Source organism: Lissotriton helveticus, chromosome 7 (assembly GCF_964261635.1).
Source record: "Lissotriton helveticus chromosome 7, aLisHel1.1, whole genome shotgun sequence".
In the NCBI taxonomy this organism is placed as follows: Eukaryota; Metazoa; Chordata; class Amphibia; order Caudata; family Salamandridae; genus Lissotriton; species Lissotriton helveticus.
In genome coordinates, this window is record NC_136068.1 from 183,286,121 (window position 1) to 183,311,264 (window position 25,144).

General features: G+C 51.1%; 1 protein-coding gene across 1 annotated transcript in view; it reads left to right on the top strand.

Annotated features, from left to right (window-relative positions):
• The first annotated feature begins 23,730 nt into the window (after positions 1-23,730).
• The window catches only part of LOC144766693 (E3 ubiquitin-protein ligase RNF182-like), a 41,122-nt gene continuing 39,708 nt past the window's right edge, over positions 23,731-25,144 (top strand). Inside the window, exon 1 of the mRNA XM_078650461.1 lies at positions 23,731-23,814. The gene's annotated coding sequence lies outside the window, so the exon portion shown is untranslated. The remainder of the gene's footprint in view (positions 23,815-25,144) is intronic.

The following is a 25,144-nucleotide window of genomic DNA, read 5'->3' on the forward strand; positions in this document are numbered from 1 at the left end:
CGAAGAATCTCCCTTGTGGTCAAGGAGTGACCACCCTGCAGCAGCAGGCACCATCCAGCCCTCGACGTCTACTTAGTTGCAGTTCCCGCCGGAACTCGAGCGACTGAGATCGACGAGATCAAGCCTGCCCAGCTTCTAACAGCCCGATCCACAGTCCCTGCAAAGCTGAGACCCGTGGAGGCGACCGGAAGCGTGGGGCACGCCATCTTGAAGTGACCACGAGACGCTGACCGTGCAGCCCACGAGTGACCCTCGAAGCTGTACACCGGGGTTTGAGAAGCCCCCACCCTGAGCTACTCCTGAGCCGAAGTTCAGCCCTCCACACTCGACGAGTGCTGCGTGGGGCCCTTTGGCACGATTTGGCTCAACGCGTTGGCCCGGTCACTTGCCAGCTGGCTTGTGGTCCCTGTGCCGACGAACTACAAAAGAAGACTCGTGATTCTGGTTGCTCCAGATCCACACCAGCTCCCCTGAAAGGGAGCCCCGACTCTGACCTTCCTGGTCCGAGTAAGACGCCATCTTCCAATCCCGCGTGGATTGCTCTTACCAAGGCTTGTTTGCTCCAAACCGGAAGCCGACTGCACCGACGGTGAGAGCCTGCGTGGGACAGATCTTGACCTGCTCCTGGACGTCGCAGATGCCCCCGAGCCCACGTGACAGCGAAGAGAAGCGCCTCGACGACCACCTGATTGCGCCCGACATTGCCTGGTTCCGTCCTGGTTCCACCCTGGTCACTGCTGAGTGACCCAGACTCTGTCCCCTCTGCTTTCAGGTACTCTACAACTTGAGTCCACCCTTGGACTCCACCGGACACTTCGTCTTCACCCTGCCTGCAGCCCTTTCAGCTTCAAGCACCAAGAGCCTGCGTGTCAAAACCCGACGCCACTTCGACCCTGTGCACCCACTTCCTGTGGGTGAGGTAACTTTGCTCCGCCGGTGTTCCCACACTGGTGCACACCTCTAGGGTCTGTGTGTTAAGTTTTGTTCCTCTAGGTTCAGCGGAAGTGTCCTTAAACTTTAACTCTTTGACTTTTACGCACCATTGGTTAACATTGGTGCATGCGTGCGCTTTCCGCACATCTCCCGAATCCCGAGGGCCATTCCCGACTTCAGCATTGCTTGTCCTGACTGCTCCCAGCGATTCCCTAGGCCCTAGGCCTAACCACTGTTCGAGTGGCCTCTCTTATACCACTTGTTTAGTATATGGTTTGAGTGGCCCCCCGCCCTCATCCATAATTGTGCAACTTGTATGTTTAAACAGTGCTTTTGATTTAACGCTTGTGCCCCTTTATTCAGAAAGAATACTGGGGATTGTTTTTAGTAATAAACACATATATTTTTATAATATATACTTGTGTGGTGTCCTTTCATTTGGTATTACAGGATTGTATGTGGTAAAACAGCTCGCTTAACACGACCTCTTAAGTTAAGCCTTTAGGCTGCTTAGTCCATGCTACCACTAGGATAGCTTGTCTAATAAGGTTGACTTACAACCAGACACCATAAGGGGATTGTTTGGTCAGGTAGTAGGTGGTTCCAGAATTGGAAACATCCCCTACCAGGCCAACTTCTCACATTGGTGAGCAGCGGTGCGGATTTGAGCTTGCTGTTGTTTTACCATTACAATCTTTATATCAAATTGAAAGATCACATCAAGTACCTCTAGGTACATATAAAATCAAAAGCTTAGCATATTAAGTTCTACTGAACTTAGTAGTTGTAGGTTGAAGGGAGTAGCACACCCCTGACTACAACTCACTAGCAAGGTCCAGTAGGAAAACACTTAGTGTAGGTAAGTGCACCACTTACACCTCACTAGTAACCATGTCTGACACAGGAAAGGCCTCAGGGTCTAGTCCTGTGACAGTTGACCCTACCCAGGCAACTTCTGGATATGACAAACTAACCCGCAGAGACTTGATTGTCTTGTGCAAAGCAAGAGGGTTAAAAAGGGGCAGAAGCCCCACCTGCCTAATCCTGGTAGAACTCCTAGAACAGGATGACTTAGAGAAGGCAAAAGCAGCTTCCCTAGATACAGGAACTGGAGGGAACCCCCCTGCAGTTGATCCCCCTGAAGAGGAGGATGATGATGACTTGGATGAGGACTCAGATGTTGGGGACTTAGAAGTACAGGATCAGGGTAGCCAGGTTCCAGTTGGTAGGCTTAGCCAGGCCAACTTGGACCTACTGGGGAATGGGGAGGGCCAGCACCCCCCCAGAACCCAACATGTGATTCTCCCAGGCAACAGAAGAGTGAGATCTCCCTCAGGGGACTCTCATCTTTCTAGTGCCTCCAGAGAATCAGAGAGAGGCATGAGTGCTTCTCAGAAAGCTGAGCATAGGGCCAGAATGAGGGCTGTCCAACTCCAAATAGAGAGGGAGGAGGTAGCCTTGGCTCAAGCTAAACTTAGCATGGCCCAAGCTAAACTTGCCTTGGCAAGAGAGCAGAAATTGTGTGGCTTAGATGCCACTGGTGGCAGCAATATTCCTAAAGAGAAACCCAGGTCCTATGATAGTAGAAACCTGACAAAGATTGTGCCCCCCTTCAAAGAAGGGGATGACATCCACAAATGGATGACTGCTCTTGAGAGAGCCTGCATGGTACAGCAGGTTCCTGAGGAACAGTGGGCAGCAATCTTATGGTACTCCTTTTCAGAGAAAGGGAGAGACAAGCTCCTCACTGTTAGACATGAGGATGCAAACAATTACAAAGTCCTGAAGAGTGTTCTGATAGATGGGTTTGGCTTAACCACTGAACAGTACAGGTTGAAGTTCAGAGACACCCAGAAGACACAGACTCAGGACTGGACTGATTTTGTAGATTGTGCTACTAAGGCTCTGGAGGGTTGGCTACATGGCAGCAAAGTACATGACTTTACAGGATTGTATAATTTGATTATGAGGGAGCAGATCCTAAGTAATTGTCAGAACCAGCTCTTACACCAGCACCTGGTAGACTCTGATCTGACCTCTCCCCAAGAATTGGGAAAGAAGGCAGACAAATGGGTCAGAACCAGGATTAGGCCTAAGAATCAGGACAGTAACCAGAAGAAGGAGTCTACCAAGCCTCAAGATAAGGGTGGGGATAAAAGTAAAGAAAAGACTTCCCCAGGGCCCCAAAACTCCAAGGATGGGGGTGGGTCCCAAGACACTTCTTCAACTGAGAAAAAACCCTATTGTTATCCCTGTAAACAGGTGGGGCATTACAAAACAGACAGCTGTTGTCCCAAGAATAACAATAAAGAAAATATACCTCCAAAGCCAGCTTCAACACCTCCTGTTACTGTCAGCAGTAATCCCCCAGGAAGTGGAAGCACACCCAGGAATCTGGGTGGGTTTACTTTTGGAAATCAGGTGGACCCTGGCCTATCCAGGTCCCCATCACCCAATGATCTTGTTTATGAGGCTGGCATGGGGTTTGCCAACTTCTCTGCTTGCCCAAATACTTTGAGCAAGTATAGACAAGAACCCATCATCAATGGTTTAAGAGTTGAAGCTTTTAGAGACACAGGGGCTAGCATCACCATGGTGGCTGATGGCATAGTCCCCTCTAAGCAACTTTTACCTGGTGCCACATACCAGGTAATAAACATTGATGGCATCCAAACAAATCATCCCATGGCAGTAGTAAGTCTCAGCTGGGGAGGTGTCACTGGCCCAAAGAGAGTGGCAGTGTCCCCAAACTTGCCTGTAGACTGTCTACTGGGTAATGATTTAGAAATCTCAGCCTGGGCTGGGGTTGAACAGGAAATCCATTCTAGAATGGTAAATTCCAATGGAAAGGTTAGTGGGGCTGTAATGGCTACAGCCCCAATTCAAGATGTCCTCCCTGAAAAGGTTGGTAGGGCGGAGATACTCCCTGCCCCATCTTTAGCAAAAGCTCTTCCTGAACAGAATAGCAAAGCTGTTATGATAACAGCAGAAACCCAAACTGAGTCTCCTCCTGAAAAGGTTGGTGGGGCTGTGATGGCCACAGCCCAAACTCAAACTGACATGTGTGTTGTGAAACCTGAAATGATGGACAACTCCACACAAACTGAGAGCATGGAGGAGGAAGAGAAATCTCCCCCTCACCAGACTTTAGGACAGGATCAGCCTCCTCAGGGAACTGATCTTACCCCTGATGAAGGAGCTGCCCCAGAGGTGGTTGGGCCTAGCCTGACAGAACCTCTGATGTCAGTGGACCCTTCTCAGGTGGGACCCAGTCTGGAGCAGGTAACCTGCCCCTCTCTCCCTTGCCTTAGCCAGCCCAGGGCTGCAGAGGACAAGAAGGACAGTGAGACCCAGAGGGCCCCCTGTCAAATAAAGCACCCCCATCAAAAGATTAGGTGCACCAAAACTAGTAGCCCTAGTAAGGTGAAAACTTTAAAAACTCCTGAGGGAGCCCCCTTAAAAACAGTTAGGGACCTCCCCCAGATGGATTCTGTTGGGCACAGCCAAACCTGGGACCCAAAGGGCCCAAACCTGAACTGTCCCTCCAGCAAGCCAAACAGAGGGACCCAGCCTCCAGCTTTAGGTAGCCAGAGGTTGACCCTGAGAGCACAGTGCAACTCAGTTAAAGAAAGAAAGGCACACATGGTGGAAGATAATTGGAGGAAGCTAAGCCCTAAATTAGTAGAGCCTCACTTCAATACTCCATATCCAAACCAGCCTTTAACTTTGCATAAACACACCCAAGGTAGTGATTCCCTATGGTGGAGACCCTCTAATACCCAAAGGGTGAGGGACTGCTTAGTGGACCATGAGACAGGGGGTACCCATGCTAGTGCAGGTACTTCCTTATATGGCCACTCAGGCAATATAGGCTTACCTGGCCAAGGATAGCCTTATCTCCTTTCGTTTGGGGGGGGGTTATGTAGGAAGGTGGCTACCTGACTATGGTTACCCCAGATTTTTTGCCTGTGTTTAGCTGGTTTTTTGACTTAGTTGACCTGGTTCCCTGCTAATCAGGGCCCCAGGCCATCTGCTCTCTCTGTAAAATGGATTCCATGTACCCTAGGTACATACCACAATTGGAAATGGACTCCTTGTCAGCCCCTGTATAATGCACTATAGGTGCCCAGGGCATAGGAGCCACTAAGGCCTACCAGGGGCTGCAGCATATCTTTTGCCACCCCTGGCTGGTTCTTAAATTGACACAACTGGCTGATCACTCAGCTGGGGTAAGGTGGTGTACACACCCCTTGCTTAGATATAGTATACCTATGTCTAAACCTATATCTGGACACATGTAAACCTATGAGCCACTCCTATAGACAGGCCTCACCAATCCTGGAGGCTGGGTGCATGGTTTTTATGTGAGATGGAGCTCTAGCATGAGCTGAGCCTGTCTGCAGCCGTCGGGAACAAATCCCTAAGCTGTTTCAGGATAATGCCATACCATATACTATTAAGTGCCTTATAATCCTCGCGGTTATTTAGCAACTCTGGTTTGGCTTTATCAAAACATGTCGTGTAAGGTGTCATACGCTTTGGAATACCATCCCCTCGCCAGTTCTGGCGACGGGGATGGCATTCCACCCCTCTAGAGGGGTAAGACATGTTACTTCACTTTAATGCGGTTGATTTCTCCAAAGGCCTTAAGATCCACAAAATGGATGCCTCTGCCACAGACAAATGTCTGGACCCCTGGAGCTGACCGAAACCCAGTCAAGGGGGTCCTGGACAAAGGGTTTCCTGTCACAGGAGGGTGTCACCGCCCTCCAGACAGGAGATAGTGTATTGTAGCAGGGAGGTTTGAAAGAAACCAGACACTGCCTGGGGCGCACAAGGCTGCCCCTTGCATAATCCGGCCAAACCGGTTCTGGGGCACTCCAGCCCTCGTGCCAGGGCGGCCTGGATCAAAGGAAGGGGGTGTATCCACCCACTTCCTGGGTCCCACCCATAGGAGGGGACCTAGCAGGTAATCACGCCCACCAGATTCGAATAAGAGTGGGAGCAGTGCCAATGCACATCAGATTTTCCTGGAAGAAACATTTGAAACGATATTCTGGACCCTTCGCCCTCCATCTCAACGTGGAAGCCCGAAGAATCTCCCTTGTGGTCAAGGAGTGACCACCCTGCAGCAGCAGGCACCATCCAGCCCTCGACGTCTACTTAGTTGCAGTTCCCGCCGGAACTCGAGCGACTGAGATCGACGAGATCAAGCCTGCCCAGCTTCTAACAGCCCGATCCACAGTCCCTGCAAAGCTGAGACCCGTGGAGGCGACCGGAAGCGTGGGGCACGCCATCTTGAAGTGACCACGAGACGCTGACCGTGCAGCCCACGAGTGACCCTCGAAGCTGTACACCGGGGTTTGAGAAGCCCCCACCCTGAGCTACTCCTGAGCCGAAGTTCAGCCCTCCACACTCGACGAGTGCTGCGTGGGGCCCTTTGGCACGATTTGGCTCAACGCGTTGGCCCGGTCACTTGCCAGCTGGCTTGTGGTCCCTGTGCCGACGAACTACAAAAGAAGACTCGTGATTCTGGTTGCTCCAGATCCACACCAGCTCCCCTGAAAGGGAGCCCCGACTCTGACCTTCCTGGTCCGAGTAAGACGCCATCTTCCAATCCCGCGTGGATTGCTCTTACCAAGGCTTGTTTGCTCCAAACCGGAAGCCGACTGCACCGACGGTGAGAGCCTGCGTGGGACAGATCGTGACCTGCTCCTGGACGTCGCAGATGCCCCCGAGCCCACGTGACAGCGAAGAGAAGCGCCTCGACGACCACCTGATTGCGCCCGACATTGCCTGGTTCCGTCCTGGTTCCACCCTGGTCACTGCTGAGTGACCCAGACTCTGTCCCCTCTGCTTTCAGGTACTCTACAACTTGAGTCCACCCTTGGACTCCACCGGACACTTCGTCTTCACCCTGCCTGCAGCCCTTTCAGCTTCAAGCACCAAGAGCCTGCGTGTCAAAACCCGACGCCACTTCGACCCTGTGCACCCACTTCCTGTGGGTGAGGTAACTTTGCTCCGCCGGTGTTCCCACACTGGTGCACACCTCTAGGGTCTGTGTGTTAAGTTTTGTTCCTCTAGGTTCAGCGGAAGTGTCCTTAAACTTTAACTCTTTGACTTTTACGCACCATTGGTTAACATTGGTGCATGCGTGCGCTTTCCGCACATCTCCCGAATCCCGAGGGCCATTCCCGACTTCAGCATTGCTTGTCCTGACTGCTCCCAGCGATTCCCTAGGCCCTAGGCCTAACCACTGTTCGAGTGGCCTCTCTTATACCACTTGTTTAGTATATGGTTTGAGTGGCCCCCCGCCCTCATCCATAATTGTGCAACTTGTATGTTTAAACAGTGCTTTTGATTTAACGCTTGTGCCCCTTTATTCAGAAAGAATACTGGGGATTGTTTTTAGTAATAAACACATATATTTTTATAATATATACTTGTGTGGTGTCCTTTCATTTGGTATTACAGGATTGTATGTGGTAAAACAGCTCGCTTAACACGACCTCTTAAGTTAAGCCTTTAGGCTGCTTAGTCCATGCTACCACTAGGATAGCTTGTCTAATAAGGTTGACTTACAACCAGACACCATAAGGGGATTGTTTGGTCAGGTAGTAGGTGGTTCCAGAATTGGAAACATCCCCTACCAGGCCAACTTCTCACAGTACACCTGGGGGACCCTCTACTTGGTACACCTGGGGGACCGAGGGTTCAGTTCCCCTGGGGTACCTAGGGTTTGTTACCCCAGGGGGACCCTCTATTCGATAAGTTAGTATAAGCATACAGGCCTATTTACAAGCCCCTTGCGCCAATTTTGCGTCACTTTTCCCATGTTAAAAGAGATTCAAAAGTGGCGCAAGGGACTTGTAAATCTGCCCCATAGTATTTTGTGCCAAAAGTGTATCCTACCAGGACCAAACCTATGCAAGAGTTACGAAGACACCTTTGTACTATGGCCAAAACTGTGTCAGTGGTGCTTGGTAGCCTAATTGTGCACCAGCGCTAGGAAGAAAGGATAATGGCATATATTAATAGATAAGGCACTTTCCAGCTCTTTCATTGTCTTGCAACGTAGGACAACAGCTTTGGGTTCTACGCTGCGTTGTGGGACAGTTTTGAAAATCTGTACCTTGGTATTTCGCCAGACTCGTATATAAACAGCAAGTAAGTATCTCTTGAAACAAAGGAATAGTTTTCTCTCTAATGTTGTGAAAACCAAGAAAGCTGTCCATAGATTTCCATTACTGAATGAGTAGCACTTAAATACTGAAAGAATTGAAATGTGGATAAAAGGAACTGAAAATGTAAATGAATTTTGAATAAACTGAACAGAATATTTCATAATGCATTGCAGGAGGACTGGGGCAACATGTAAGAGGGTGAGCAACACTTTCTAGAAGGATGTGCCGGCAATGGAGCCAGTAGTTGATAAGAGTAGCCAGCTGGTGGCACTACTGGCTTACTAACATTTCTATATATAGTGGAGAATTCTGAGAAAAATTCCATAAATAACTTAGAGCCTCATTTATGGGGTACTGGCGTAGGGCAGTACCTCAAGTTTTCTTGCTGTGCTGCCCTATGCCAATGTAAAAGGGCAGGAAAGCACAGTATTTATGAAATGCAATGCATTTCTGTCCTTTGCCTGTGTGCTGGCGCACAATAGGCTGCCTAGCGCCAATTCAGGCACCCTTGCATCGTGGTGCAAGGATATCTATGTTGCATGCAGGATTGTTTTTGTGCAGGAAGGGGCACTTTCCTGCCTAAAAACATGCCTGAAAGGCATTTTCCTCTTTCTATGTGTGCTGGAGAATAGCACACACGGAAAGACGAAATAAAAATATTTCTCCTTGTTACGCCTACCCTGGGGAGGCTAAAGTTGTTGGCGCTGCCCCAGGTTTTTGTGATTAAGTCAATTTGGGGCAACGCCAAAGTCCATGGGTGTACGTGGAAAAACCCACTGCAACTCCCATGGAATGCCTCCCTGGACAAAGTGGTGTTGAGTGGTGTCATAGATATGGTTGAGAGATTTGAGCTGCTGGACACTCCAGCGGGGTAAACCTCTCCTAAATAAGCCCCTAAATGTGTATTGTCAGTGGACTGCTAAAGACTTCAGAGTCTCGTTCTTCAACAATGAAGTAAATTATCAGGATCCGAGTGGTTTAGGGGTGCTTCTCAAACTTAGTATTATGTCGGGACAGCCTGTTGACTTGGAACCTTTATTTCATGGTTCAAGATCAGCCAGTCCCAGATGTGCAGAATTATCAAGCTCCAACCAACTGTGTCAAGTACTGACAGCCAGGGAGACTAACTGTTGTATTGAATGAAGATATCACTTTACAAACCGTAATATGGCGCATCCATTTGGCGCCAGGATTTCGCATGCAGGCGCAGGGAAACTGACGCATCTCTGCTCCAACGCAGAGATGCATCAGTTTCTTGTAAATCTGCCCCTAAATATCTAAACCGCAATATCAATGGCACAGGATGTCAAAGACAAAGTATCAAAACTGAAATATCAACAGGTAAGCATAGATTTTCTATACCTAACTCCACATATATAAACCGAGGATTCGGTACCCCTGGGGGACCCTCTTAAGGGTACCCCTGGGGGACCGAGGTTTCGGTACCCCAGGGGGACCTAGGGTTCGGTACCCCAGGGGGACCGAGGGTTCGGTACCCCAGGGGGACCGAGGGTTCGGTACCCCAGGGGGACTGAGGGTTCGGTACCCCAGGGGGACCGAGGGTTCGATACCCCTGGGGGACCGAGGGTTCGATACCCCTGGGGGACACTCTAAAGGGTACCCCTGGGGGATCGAGGGTTCGGTACCCCAGGGGGACCCTCTAAAGGATACCCCTGGGGGACCGAGGGTTCGGTACCCCAGGGGGACCTAGGGTTCGGTACCCCAGGGGGACCGAGGGTTCGGTACCCCAGGGGGACCGAGGGTTCGGTACCCCTGGGGGACCGAGGGTTCGGTACCCCTGAGGGACCGAGGGTTCGGTACCCCTGGGGGACCAAACCCCTGGGGGACCCTCTAAAGGGTACCCCTGGGGGACCGAGGGTTCGGTACCCCTGGGGGACCGAGGGTTCGGTACCCCAGGGGGACCGAGGGTTCGGTACCCCAGGGGGACCGAGGGTTCGGTACCCCAGGGGGACCCTCTAAAGGATACCCCTGGGGGACCGAGGGTTCGGTACCCCAGGGGGATCGAGGGTTCGGTACCCCAGGGGGACCGAGGGTTCGGTACCCCTGGGGGACCGAGGGTTCGGTACCCCTGGGGGACCTAGGGTTTGGTGCCCCTGGGGGGCCCTCTAAAGGGTACCCCTGGGGGACCTAGGGTTCAGTTCCCCTGGGGGACTGAGGGTTCGGTACCCCAGGGGGACCGAGGGTTCGGTACCCCAGGGGGGACCGAGGGTTCGGTACCCCAGGGGGACCGAGGGTTCGGTACCCCAGGGGGGACCGAGGGTTCGGTACCCCAGGGGGACTGAGGGTTCGGTACCCCAGGGGGACTGAGGGTTCGGTACCCCTGGGGGACCTAGGGCTCGGTACCCCTGGGGGACCTAGGGCTCGGTACCCCAGGGGGACCGAGGGTTCGGTACCCCTGGGGGACTGAGGGTTCGGTACCCCAGGGGGACCGAGGGTTCGGTACCCCAGGGGGACTGAGGGTTCGGTACCCCTGGGGGACCGAGGGTTCGGTACCCCAGGGGGACCGGGGGTTCGGTACCCCAGGGGGACCCTCTAAAGGATACCCCTGGGGGACCGAGGGTTCGGTACCCCAGGGGGACTGAGGGTTCGGTACCCCAGGGGGACTGAGGGTTCGGTACCCCAGGGGGACCGAGGGTTCGGTACCCCAGGGGGACTGAGGGTTCGGTACCCCTGGGGGACCGAGGGTTCGGTACCCCTGGGGGACCGAGGGTTCAGAACCCCAGGGGGACCGAGGGTTTGGTACCCCTGGGGGACCCTCTAAAGGGTACCCCTGGGGGACCCTCTAAAGGGTACCCCTGGGGGACCTAGGGCTCGGTACCCCAGGGGGTCCGGGGGTTCGGTACCCCTGGGGGACCCTCTAAAGGATACCCCTGGGGGACCGAGGGTTCGGTACCCCAGGGGGACCGAGAGTTCGGTTCCCCTGGGGGACCGAGGGTTCCGTACCCCTGGGGGACCTAGGGTTTGGTACCCCTGGGGGACCCTCTAAAGGGTACCCCTGGGGGACCTAGGGTTCAGTACCCCTGGGGGACTGAGGGTTCGGTACCCCAGGGGGACCGAGTGTTCGGTACCCCAGGGGGACTGAGGGTTCGGTACCCCAGGGGGACTGGGGGTTCGGTACCCCAGGGGGACCGAGGGTTCGGTACCCCTGGGGGACCCTCTAAAGGGTACCCCTGGGGGACCGAGGGTTCGGTACCCCAGGGGGACTGAGGGTTCGGTACCCCAGGGGGACTGAGGGTTCAGTACCCCAGGGGGACCGAGGATTCGGTACCCCTGGGGGACCCTCTTAAGGGTACCCCTGGGGGACCGAGGTTTCGGTACCCCAGGGGGACCTAGGGTTCGGTACCCCAGGGGGACCGAGGGTTCGATACCCCTGGGGGACACTCTAAAGGGTACCCCTGGGGGATCGAGGGTTCGGTACCCCAGGGGGACCCTCTAAAGGATACCCCTGGGGGACCGAGGGTTCGGTACCCCAGGGGGACCGAGGGTTCGGTACCCCAGGGGGACCGAGGGTTCGGTACCCCTGGGGGACCCTCTAAAGGGTACCCCTGGGGGACCGAGGGTTCGGTACCCCAGGGGGACTGAGGGTTCGGTACCCCAGGGGGACCGGGGGTTCGGTACCCCAGGGGGACCGGGGGTTCGGTACCCCAGGGGGACCCTCTAAAGGATACCCCTGGGGGACCGAGGGTTCGGTACCCCAGGGGGACTGAGGGTTCGGTACCCCAGAGGGACCGAGGGCTCGGTACCCCTGGGGCACCGAGGGTTCTGTACCCCTGGGGGACTGAGGGTTCGGTACCCCAGGGGGACCGAGGGTTCGGTACCCCAGGGGGGACCGAGGGTTCGGTACCCCAGGGGGACCGAGGGTTCGGTACCCCAGGGGGGACCGAGGGTTCGGTACCCCAGGGGGGACCGAGGGTTCGGTACCCCAGGGGGACCGAGGGTTCGGTACCCCAGGGGGACTGAGGGTTCGGTACCCCAGGGGGACTGAGGGTTCGGTACCCCTGGGGGACCTAGGGTTTGGTACCCCTGGGGGACCTAGGGCTCGGTACCCCTGGGGGACCTAGGGCTCGGTACCCCTGGGGAACCATCTACTAAATACCCCTGGAAGACTCTCTACTCAGTACCCTTGGAGGACCAAGGGTTCGGTACCCCTGGGGGACCTAGGTTTTGGGACCCCTGGGGGACCCTCTACTTGGTACACCTGGGGGACCCTCTACTTGGTACACCTGGGGGACCGAGGGTTCAGTTCCCCTGGGGTACCTAGGGTTTGTTACCCCAGGGGGACCCTCTATTCGATAAGTTAGTATAAGCATACAGGCCTATTTACAAGCCCCTTGCGCCAATTTTGCGTCACTTTTCCCATGTTAAAAGAGATTCAAAAGTGGCGCAAGGGACTTGTAAATCTGCCCCATAGTATTTTGTGCCAAAAGTGTATCCTACCAGGACCAAACCTATGCAAGAGTTACGAAGACACCTTTGTACTATGGCCAAAACTGTGTCAGTGGTGCTTGGTAGCCTAATTGTGCACCAGCGCTAGGAAGAAAGGATAATGGCATATATTAATAGATAAGGCACTTTCCAGCTCTTTCATTGTCTTGCAACGTAGGACAACAGCTTTGGGTTCTAGGCTGCGTTGTGGGACAGTTTTGAAAATCTGTACCTTGGTATTTCGCCAGACTCGTATATAAACAGCAAGTAAGTATCTCTTGAAACAAAGGAATAGTTTTCTCTCTAATGTTGTGAAAACCAAGAAAGCTGTCCATAGATTTCCATTACTGAATGAGTAGCACTTAAATACTGAAAGAATTGAAATGTGGATAAAAGGAACTGAAAATGTAAATGAATTTTGAATAAACTGAACAGAATATTTCATAATGCATTGCAGGAGGACTGGGGCAACATGTAAGAGGGTGAGCAACACTTTCTAGAAGGATGTGCCGGCAATGGAGCCAGTAGTTGATAAGAGTAGCCAGCTGGTGGCACTACTGGCTTACTAACATTTCTATATATAGTGGAGAATTCTGAGAAAAATTCCATAAATAACTTAGAGCCTCATTTATGGGGTACTGGCGTAGGGCAGTACCTCAAGTTTTCTTGCTGTGCTGCCCTATGCCAATGTAAAAGGGCAGGAAAGCACAGTATTTATGAAATGCAATGCATTTCTGTCCTTTGCCTGTGTGCTGGCGCACAATAGGCTGCCTAGCGCCAATTCAGGCACCCTTGCATCGTGGTGCAAGGATATCTATGTTGCATGCAGGATTGTTTTTGTGCAGGAAGGGGCACTTTCCTGCCTAAAAACATGCCTGAAAGGCATTTTCCTCTTTCTATGTGTGCTGGAGAATAGCACACACGGAAAGACGAAATAAAAATATTTCTCCTTGTTACGCCTACCCTGGGGAGGCTAAAGTTGTTGGCGCTGCCCCAGGTTTTTGTGATTAAGTCAATTTGGGGCAACGCCAAAGTCCATGGGTGTACGTGGAAAAACCCACTGCAACTCCCATGGAATGCCTCCCTGGACAAAGTGGTGTTGAGTGGTGTCATAGATATGGTTGAGAGATTTGAGCTGCTGGACACTCCAGCGGGGTAAACCTCTCCTAAATAAGCCCCTAAATGTGTATTGTCAGTGGACTGCTAAAGACTTCAGAGTCTCGTTCTTCAACAATGAAGTAAATTATCAGGATCCGAGTGGTTTAGGGGTGCTTCTCAAACTTAGTATTATGTCGGGACAGCCTGTTGACTTGGAACCTTTATTTCATGGTTCAAGATCAGCCAGTCCCAGATGTGCAGAATTATCAAGCTCCAACCAACTGTGTCAAGTACTGACAGCCAGGGAGACTAACTGTTGTATTGAATGAAGATATCACTTTACAAACCGTAATATGGCGCATCCATTTGGCGCCAGGATTTCGCATGCAGGCGCAGGGAAACTGACGCATCTCTGCTCCAACGCAGAGATGCATCAGTTTCTTGTAAATCTGCCCCTAAATATCTAAACCGCAATATCAATGGCACAGGATGTCAAAGACAAAGTATCAAAACTGAAATATCAACAGGTAAGCATAGATTTTCTATACCTAACTCCACATATATAAACCGAGGATTCGGTACCCCTGGGGGACCCTCTTAAGGGTACCCCTGGGGGACCGAGGTTTCGGTACCCCAGGGGGACCTAGGGTTCGGTACCCCAGGGGGACCGAGGGTTCGGTACCCCAGGGGGACCGAGGGTTCGGTACCCCAGGGGGACTGAGGGTTCGGTACCCCAGGGGGACCGAGGGTTCGATACCCCTGGGGGACCGAGGGTTCGATACCCCTGGGGGACACTCTAAAGGGTACCCCTGGGGGATCGAGGGTTCGGTACCCCAGGGGGACCCTCTAAAGGATACCCCTGGGGGACCGAGGGTTCGGTACCCCAGGGGGACCTAGGGTTCGGTACCCCAGGGGGACCGAGGGTTCGGTACCCCAGGGGGACCGAGGGTTCGGTACCCCTGAGGGACCGAGGGTTCGGTACCCCTGGGGGACCAAACCCCTGGGGGACCCTCTAAAGGGTACCCCTGGGGGACCGAGGGTTCGGTACCCCTGGGGGACCGAGGGTTCGGTACCCCAGGGGGACCGAGGGTTCGGTACCCCAGGGGGACCGAGGGTTCGGTACCCCAGGGGGACCCTCTAAAGGATACCCCTGGGGGACCGAGGGTTCGGTACCCCAGGGGGATCGAGGGTTCGGTACCCCAGGGGGACCGAGGGTTCGGTACCCCTGGGGGACCGAGGGTTCGGTACCCCTGGGGGACCTAGGGTTTGGTGCCCCTGGGGGGCCCTCTAAAGGGTACCCCTGGGGGACCTAGGGTTCAGTTCCCCTGGGGGACTGAGGGTTCGGTACCCCAGGGGGACCGAGGGTTCGGTACCCCAGGGGGGACCGAGGGTTCGGTACCCCAGGGGGACCGAGGGTTCGGTACCCCAGGGGGGACCGAGGGTTCGGTACCCCAGGGGGACTGAGGGTTCGGTACCCCAGGGGGACTGAGGGTTCGGTACCCCTGGGGGACCTAGGGCTCGGTACCCCTGGGGGACCTAGGGCTCGGTACCCCAGGGGGACCGAGGGTTCGGTACCCCTGGGGGACCTAGGACTCAGTACCCCAGGGGGACCGAGGGTTTGTACCCCTGGGAGACCTAGGGTTTGGTACCCCTGGGGGACCTAGGGCTCGGTACCCCTGGGGGACCTAGGGTTCGGTACCCCTGGGGAACCATCTACTAAATACCCCTGGAAGACTCTCTACTCAGTACCCTTGGAGGACCAAGGGTTCGGTACCCCTGGGGGACCTAGGTTTTGGGACCCCTGGGGGACCCTCTACTTGGTACACCTGGGGGACCCTCTACTTGGTACACCTGGGGGACCTAGGGTTCAGTTCCCCTGGGGTACCTAGGGTTTGTTACCCCAGGGGGACCCTCTATTCGATAAGTTAGTATAAGCATACAGGCCTATTTACAAGCCCCTTGCGCCAATTTTGCGTCACTTTTCCCATGTTAAAAGAGATTCAAAAGTGGCGCAAGGGACTTGTAAATCTGCCCCATAGTATTTTGTGCCAAAAGTGTATCCTACCAGGACCAAACCTATGCAAGAGTTACGAAGACACCTTTGTACTATGGCCAAAACTGTGTCAGTGGTGCTTGGTAGCCTAATTGTGCACCAGCGCTAGGAAGAAAGGATAATGGCATATATTAATAGATAAGGCACTTTCCAGCTCTTTCATTGTCTTGCAACGTAGGACAACAGCTTTGGGTTCTACGCTGCGTTGTGGGACAGTTTTGAAAAGCTGTACCTTGGTATTTCGCCAGACTCGTATATAAACAGCAAGTAAGTATCTCTTGAAACAAAGGAATAGTTTTCTCTCTAATGTTGTGAAAACCAAGAAAGCTGTCCATAGATTTCCATTACTGAATGAGTAGCACTTAAATACTGAAAGAATTGAAATGTGGATAAAAGGAACTGAAAATGTAAATGAATTTTGAATAAACTGAACAGAATATTTCATAATGCATTGCAGGAGGACTGGGGCAACATGTAAGAGGGTGAGCAACACGTTCTAGAAGGATGTGCCGGCAATGGAGCCAGTAGTTGATAAGAGTAGCCAGCTGGTGGCACTACTGGCTTACTAACATTTCTATATATAGTGGAGAATTCTGAGAAAAATTCCATAAATAACTTAGAGCCTCATTTATGGGGTACTGGCGTAGGGCAGTACCTCAAGTTTTCTTGCTGTGCTGCCCTATGCCAATGTAAAAGGGCAGGAATGCACAGTATTTATGAAATGCAATGCATTTCTGTCCTTTGCCTGTGTGCTGGCGCACAATAGGCTGCCTAGCGCCAATTCAGGCACCCTTGCATCGTGGTGCAAGGATATCTATGTTGCATGCAGGATTGTTTTTGTGCAGGAAGGGGCACTTTCCTGCCTAAAAACATGCCTGAAAGGCATTTTCCTCTTTCTATGTGTGCTGGAGAATAGCACACACGGAAAGACGAAATAAAAATATTTCTCCTTGTTACGCCTACCCTGGGGAGGCTAAAGTTGTTGGCGCTGCCCCAGGTTTTTGTGATTAAGTCAATTTGGGGCAACGCCAAAGTCCATGGGTGTACGTGGAAAAACCCACTGCAACTCCCATGGAATGCCTCCCTGGACAAAGTGGTGTTGAGTGGTGTCATAGATATGGTTGAGAGATTTGAGCTGCTGGACACTCCAGCGGGGTAAACCTCTCCTAAATAAGCCCCTAAATGTGTATTGTCAGTGGACTGCTAAAGACTTCAGAGTCTCGTTCTTCAACAATGAAGTAAATTATCAGGATCCGAGTGGTTTAGGGGTGCTTCTCAAACTTAGTATTATGTCGGGACAGCCTGTTGACTTGGAACCTTTATTTCATGGTTCAAGATCAGCCAGTCCCAGATGTGCAGAATTATCAAGCTCCAACCAACTGTGTCAAGTACTGACAGCCAGGGAGACTAACTGTTGTATTGAATGAAGATATCACTTTACAAACCGTAATATGGCGCATCCATTTGGCGCCAGGATTTCGCATGCAGGCGCAGGGAAACTGACGCATCTCTGCTCCAACGCAGAGATGCATCAGTTTCTTGTAAATCTGCCCCTAAATATCTAAACCGCAATATCAATGGCACAGGATGTCAAAGACAAAGTATCAAAACTGAAATATCAACAGGTAAGCATAGATTTTCTATACCTAACTCCACATATATAAACCTTGCAGATATATATATATTTACGGTACATAGATTCGGAGTTAGGAATAGCAATTCTATACTTCCCTATATGGAGTTATCTTTAGAGATTTGTCCCTCGATAATCATCCACAATATTATTGTAAATCGCTAATCTGGGGGTCAATAATTAGTAGTACAACCAAATGAGAATCCCTTGTAGGTTGTAAAGTACAGCACTTCAACTGTGGTCTGATGGGCACTCTTTGGCGGCCAATGTCTATGCAAGAAGGGGGTAGTCTAAGATGAATATTCCACATACCAAGGGCTTGTGTATTCTGGGCTATCCACTTATGCCACACTTCTAGGTGTATTTTTAAGTGTGTTCCCTGAAGGAATAGAGACCTGGGTGATAAACGAAGTGGTCACTGGATCTGAGTATACAAAAGTATAGGATTGTGTGAAATTGCAATATTACGTGTCGGTATATAGCAGTTCTATATTGAAGCCCCAGGTACAAAAATGTTTTTTTATATATTAAATGTTTTAATATCATTTAGTCACAGGACACATTAGGAGTGATACAATCTTTACTATTTATAGTCTACAAATATGTTAATCTTCAGAAAAAAAATCTAATTTAGTTCAATGCATATGAAGTTTATAAACAATAGTTTAAAGTTATCATTGAGTCGATTTGAGACAGGATAACACAGCGCACAAGAGTAAGCCAATTTGGACCGAGCTCGGAGGCAGCAGACCATTCTAGCATCTTATAACTACTCTCATAGAGCTTCATAGCCTCTTAGGACAACTCTCATAGACTGTTCTTCTAGCCTCTATGGACTATACTCATAGGCTGTTCCATCCTCCTAGGACAAATCTCAGCCCATTCTCACCTCTTAAAACAACTCTAATAGGCTATTCTAGCGTCTTAGGGGTACTCTGACAGAGACCGTTTTAGGCTCTTGGGACAACTCTGATAGACCATTCTAGCCTCTTAGCACTACTCTAATTGGTCCTTCTAATCTCTTAGGACAACTCTCATAGACGGTTCTAGCCTCTTAGTACTACTCTTATAGACCGTTCTAGCCTCTTAGGACAACTCTCATAGGCAGTTCTACAGTCTTAGGACAATTCTCGTCGACCATTCTAGCCTCTTAGGTCAACTTTCATAGACCGTTCTAAACTCTTAGGACAACTCTCATAAGTCGTTCTAGCCTCTTAGGACAACTCTCATAGGCCGTTCTACATTCTTAGGACAATTCTCATAGACCATAGCCTCTTAGGGCAACTTTCATAGACCGTTCTAAACTCTTAGGTTAACTCTCATAAGTCGTTCTAGCGTTTTAGGACTACTCTCATAGACCGTTCTAGCCTCTTAGGACAATTTTCGTTGATCGTTCTAGCGTCTTCAGACTTCTCTCAAAGACGTTCTAGGCTCTTAGGACATAGCTGTTCTAGTCTTGTAGGACTACTCTCATAGGCCGTTCTAGGCTCTTAGGACAACTCTCATAGGCAGTTCTTGCGTTTTAGGACTACTCTTATAGGCCATTCTAGCGTCTTAGGACTACTTTCATAGGCCATTCTAACCTCTAAGGACAACTCCCATAGACCGTTCTAGCCTCTTAGGACAACTCTCATAGAACATGTTAGCGTCTTAGCACCACTCTCATAGACCGTTCTAGGCTCTTTGGACAACTCTCATAGACCGTTATAGCATCTTAGCACCCTCTCATACACCGTACTAGGCTCTTAGGACAACTCTCATAGGCCGTTCTACATTCTTAGGACAATTCTCATAGACCATAGCCTCTTAGGGCAACTTTCATAGACCGTTCTAAACTCTTAGGTTAACTCTCATAAGTCGTTCTAGCGTTTTAGGACTACTCTCATAGACCGTTCTAGCCTCTTAGGACAATTTTCGTTGATCGTTCTAGCGTCTTCAGACTTCTCTCAAAGACGTTCTAGGCTCTTAGGACATAGCTGTTCTAGTCTTGTAGGACTACTCTCATAGGCCGTTCTAGGCTCTTAGGACAACTCTCATAGGCAGTTCTTGCGTTTTAGGACTACTCTTATAGGCCATTCTAGCGTCTTAGGACTACTTTCATAGGCCATTCTAACCTCTAAGGACAACTCCCATAGACCGTTCTAGCCTCTTAGGACAACTCTCATAGAACATGTTAGCGTCTTAGCACCACTCTCATAGACCGTTCTAGCCTCTTAGGACAACTCTCATAGAACATGTTAGCGTCTTAGCACCACTCCCATAGACCGTTCTAGCCTCTTAGGACAACTCTCATAGAACATGTTAGCGTCTTAGCACCACTCTCATAGACCGTTCTAGGCTCTTTGGACAACTCTCATAGACCGTTATAGCATCTTAGCACCCTCTCATACACCGTACTAGGCTCTTAGGACAACTCTGATAGGCTATTCTAGCATCTTAGCAGCACTCTCATAGACCGTTCTAATATTTTTGGACTACTCTCATAGACTGTTCTAGCCTCTTAGGACAATTCTCATGGACCGTTCTAGCCTCTTAGTACACTTTCATAGATCATTCTAGCCTCTTAGGACAACTCTCATAGGCCGTTCTAGCGTCATAGCACCACTCTCATAGACCGTTCTAGGCTCTTAGGAAAATTCTCATAGACCGTTCTAGTGTCTTAGAACTGCTCTGATAGACCGTTCTAGTCTCTTAGGACAACCCTCATAGACTGTCTAGGCTCTTAGGCCTACCCTCATCGACAATTCTCATAGACCGTTCTCGCCTCTTTGGACTACCCTCAAGACACACCCTTCACAGTGCTATCCGCCAATAATGGATTAACTTCAGGCTAAAAGCGAAACCAATCAGACGCAAACCTTAGGGCAGTCCGGGCCAGCAGCCAAAGAAGACGAAACAAGTGACATCTGTAACTCGCCTACCAAATATTGTTTCCAAAGATCTGCTGTCATGAGCAGCAGTACTATGTTTTCTGAGAATTAATACATTGGCAGACTTTGAATACTCAGGACTGGATCACTCATACTGTGTTAGTGACCAAATGATATTACATATACATTTTGATTTATTAAAACCAGAATTTTTCCATGTAGAGCTTCTATTTAGAACTATTAAAAATGAAACAAGCAAAGGAAATTGCAACATTCTGACAATCCTATATTTATATATACTAAGCGGCAGGACCCCCTCCTGTGCCAGTTGACCATCTGGCACGATGGGAAAGCTCCTTTGAACAGTCCTGTTCTTAGGGTTTTTTCTTGAATACTGCCAGGCTAGCAAGGTTTCTGATCAGGGCAAAGCTAGTCGGTTCTTTTTCTCAAGCTAGCATGCTTTGGGAAGGAGCTTTCGAGCAGTGCTGGTGAGTTGGGCTGGTGGGGCCTCTACCCTGCTACACATCTGTGGTGGTAGGGGACAGGCATCATCACTTTACAGAACATCAGATAATGAGTGAGGCCCCTTTCTTGCAGAAGGACCGGCTCCTGGACAGGCTGGGGGACAATGTTCTAGATCTGGCGTTGCCATCAGCAGGTAGATTCCTCAATGTTTTCCCAGTAAGCACCATGTCCAAATGAGTTGCGCAGAGGATCTATCGGAGATGGTACACATGGACCTGCGGATTCCTTCGATAGGCCGTAAGACAGTGAGACGCAATGAATCGCCATTAAGGACTGCCAAACCCAGGTGGTTGAGTCCACCGCATTTTTAAAGATCCTCGGTCATTGCATATGGCGGTACGGCTTTGCCATAGACGTTCCCTCATCGGAGTGTGTAGCAGTATTTGCTTCCATCCTTGTGGTGCGAATTTTCATTTTTTTTCTCCGTTTCACTCTAGGAGTAGCTGGCCTTCAGGTGGCTTTGTGGTTACAGATAGTTGTGATTTCATCCTGTTGTAATAGATTTTAAAAAACCTTTAAAAATATGGCATGCAGCCTTCTGTAAACTTGTGTTGTCTTCGCAGACTTAGACTCACATGTAGGGCTTCCAGGACCAGCTACCAAGATGGAAGCATTGTAAGTGCAGAATTTGTACCAGTGGTTGCTTCTGGTGGGCCCCAGAACTATTTTTTAGGGACCATGGCGTGGTTTTAATAATCACAAACCTTGACCTAGAGCAAGAGAGAAAAAAAAGGAGATATAGGAAAGAGAAGAAGGAAGAGAAAGATGGGAGAACAATGATTAAGGGATGAGACTAAACTGAGGGATCAGAGATGGGACTAAAACCCATCAAGAATGAGACAGGAAGTGTAGGGTGGTGAAATAAAGCACCATGAAGTGGAATCAAGACTAGGAAACCTTGGTATTCCGCAACCTTGAGATCAACAGTGCCAGCAGGAACTCCTAAGAACAGCTCTGGGCCCATGCATTTAAGATTTTCCAAATTAATGTATTGCCCTTTTGTGTATTTCTTCTATGATGGACAACTGCATTTCCATACACTGAAGCAGGATTTGGGCCTGTACAAGGAGCTCAACCTCACCCCAGAAAGAGGTAATAGAGGAGGGGGTCATGGGAATACAGGGATAAACTGGCACGGATGTGTTTAGGCACTTTGGGGCAGATTTACAAGCCCCGTACGCCACATTTGCGCAGCCGTTGCCTCACTTTTGTGACACAGCGACAGCACAAAGCCAGCGCCATGCTGCAGAGTATTTACAACATGACGCATCTAGGGAGATGCTTCACATTTGTAAAGCCCTGAGCCACATGTGGGCGTTTCGGCACAGGGGGCCGGTGCTCCGGCGCAGGAACGATTCCTACAAGTGGCTGAGTGAAAGCTACAAGATTTCACTCAGTCACTTTTACGGCCATGCTGCGTCAAAACCCTGCGCCTGCTTGAAGCAAGCGTAAGGATTGACGCAGCACGTTAGGCATAGGGGCACCCCGAGCCTTGCTGGAGCTGCGTCGCGCTTGCGACGCAACTCCAGCAATGCGTCACCTTTACGGCAGCAGATGCGTCATGCATCTGTCTTCTCTTGCCCCATGGTGCGCCGCATTGTAAATGCAGCACATCCATAGTGGCGCAAGAGGTGTCTGCCGTGACGCAAAATAACTGGCGCATCCCTGCTGGTATGCAGGGATGCGCCAGTTATTGTAAATCTGCCCCTAAGGAAGCAAACCACGGCTCCAGAAAGGCCCAGGAGCATACTCCAGCTGCAACACAATGATCCCACACCGCTACATGGGGCATTAAAAAGGACCCACACCTGAGGGAGAGCGGCTGACTGTCCTCGCGCCATCGTGCGCGCGAGCAGCGGCTGCAGAGCACATGACAGCGATCCATCACTCCAACCACAGCCGGAGCCCGGGCAGAGGCAGGGGGCTGGCTCGGCCCCAGACAGCTCATCTCCCGAGCAAGGACGCGCTTTCAATTAAATCTCTCCTTTAATGAAATGCGCCGAGGGCTGCCAGCCCTGGACGCGGCCGCAGGCCCCGGGCTGTTTGGGAAGAGGCAGACAGAGCTGCTCAAAGCACACCAGGGAGAGGGAGAGGGAGACGGCCATTTAATCAGTGCTGCACCAGCCCATGCCCTGCGGTGGCCACCCCGAACTCACACTACATACTCCTACAGCCACTGACTACTTATACAGGAGGAGTCACGCGGCTCCTGTGACTTTCAAAGCTGCTTCCTCAGTCAGTGCTACAACACAATTCCCTACAAATAACTTGCTTGTTTATTTATTTATTTATTTATTTATTTATTCATTTATTTATTTATGCGTTTTTATATAGCGCGGACTTTACCCGAAGGTGTCAGAGCGCTTCACAATAGGAACGTTAAGGATACGTGAGGAGAAAATGACAAGTGAACAAACTACAAAAGCAAACATTAAAGTTACATGAGGTAAACGTGACAATTGTGAGCAAACAAAATACAAGTGGTAGCAAACGGTACATTACAGGAGGAGAAAAAAGTGACATGTAACCGCACCCACAGCCAGCACTTCTACGACATGTCTCCTACACAACTGCCTACGTCTCCTGTCTGCAGACGACACAGTTCCTTCACTGTTCCACAGATGGCTTAGCCCCCCCCCCCCCACCCACCCCCCTCGCAGCAGCTACCCTCTGCCATCATCCCCCAAAACGGGTGATGGCACAGGGGAGGACCAGCAAGAACCAGTGGCCCCCTGCCGGCTCTCCTGTTCCTGGAGGCTTCTTTGGTGCAGTGTGGAGCCGGAGTGACGGCATCGAGAGGAGGGTGAGGGGGCCGAGGACCAGCACGGCTCGCTGCGTTCATGTCCCCTCCGCTCTCCATCTCTCCCTGTTGCCATGGTAACGCCGAGGCGGATGCCTGTTTGCTCCTGTCTCCCCCCTCCCTGGTCTATCTGCTGGGGTTGGTCCTCGGCTTCCTGCTGCACCAGGCGGATAAGCTGTCCTGGAGCAGCCTTCATGGGTCTCACTGGAGGGACAAGCGACAGCGCCCACGGCTCGCCCAGCGGCCCAGCTCCAGGGCACCGCCGGAGGCAGGTTAGTACCATTCGTGGCACCACTCGGAGGGGGGGTCTGCGGCAGTGATTGGACGCCTCTCGCCACGGCGGTGGCTGCATGGTATTAAGTCAGTCACCCCCCCCCCCCCCATGCCCCACCACCCTTCAGCAGGGATGCACAAACCTCGTCCTGTCCATCAGCAGCGAAAACAGGGCCTGCACGAGCCCCCTCCTGTCCCTCAGCAGGGGTGCATGAACCCCTCATCTCTTAGCACTGAGTGCACGAAGGCCCACCTTACCCCCCATCATGCACTACAGGGTCCTGCGCCAGCCCCGATAGGTGCCTCATGAGTTAATGCAACAGGCCTTTTGGTCTGCACCTTACTGTTCCCGCGCATGAAGGTCACCGCCAGGGTCAACCCCCTGACATCCCTCGCAGTGAAGCAACAGGGCCTAGGGCAGCACCCTCCTGTGGCTGACACGTGTCCAGGTCCCCGGGTCGCAGCACAGTACAGGACCTGTACACCCCTAACTCTCCCTGTATGAATGATTCTGAGCCTGCCGGCAAAGCAGCGAGCCAATGCCCTTGGACATTGTATTCTATTGTAATTGCATTTATATAGCGCTTACTACCCCTGACGAGGCGTCCTGGCGCTTTTTCGGCGAGTAGCACGCTACTCTGGGACCCATCGAGGATTAGTGTTGAATTAGTATAGTGAAACATGCAAGTACATTTTAAGTGGTGGATAGGTTAGTCAGTTATTTGGAATGATAGCAGAAGGATAGAGGAGGAAAAAGGTTTGTATTTATATAGCACTTGTTGACGCACGTTATTCAGGAAGCCCATAAAGGATTAGTGGTGAATTAATGTGGTGAAATATGATGTAATTTCAGTGGTGGATATTTAGTCAGTTGTTTGGAGTGAGAAGGATAGCGGAGGGATAAAAGGGGAAGAAAGTTTTGCATTCATATAGCACTTGTTACCCCGATGGGTGTTAAAGCGCTTTTCTGGGGAGTAGCACGCCACTCCGGAACCCATACAGGATTAGTGTTGAAAATTAATATAGTAAAATATGAAGTAATTTGAGTAGTGGATATGTTATTCAGTTATTTGGGTAGAGAAGGGTAGGTGGCAGGCCCCAGGGGGGCCACTGAGCAGTTCGGCCAGGGCCATGAATGAGAGCCCTCGGGTCCCTGAAGGTGAACTGCCCCGCACCTGTTGATTGGTAAGGCGCCCTTCCCTGCACTTTGATCCCCCTTGGTAGCGCTTAGTGGTATTTGATTCACGGTGTGAGCTGTATAAGACCTCAAGGACCATCAGGGAAGGTGGGTGTCACTCTGAGGGGAGGATGACAAAGGTTGGTGAGTGG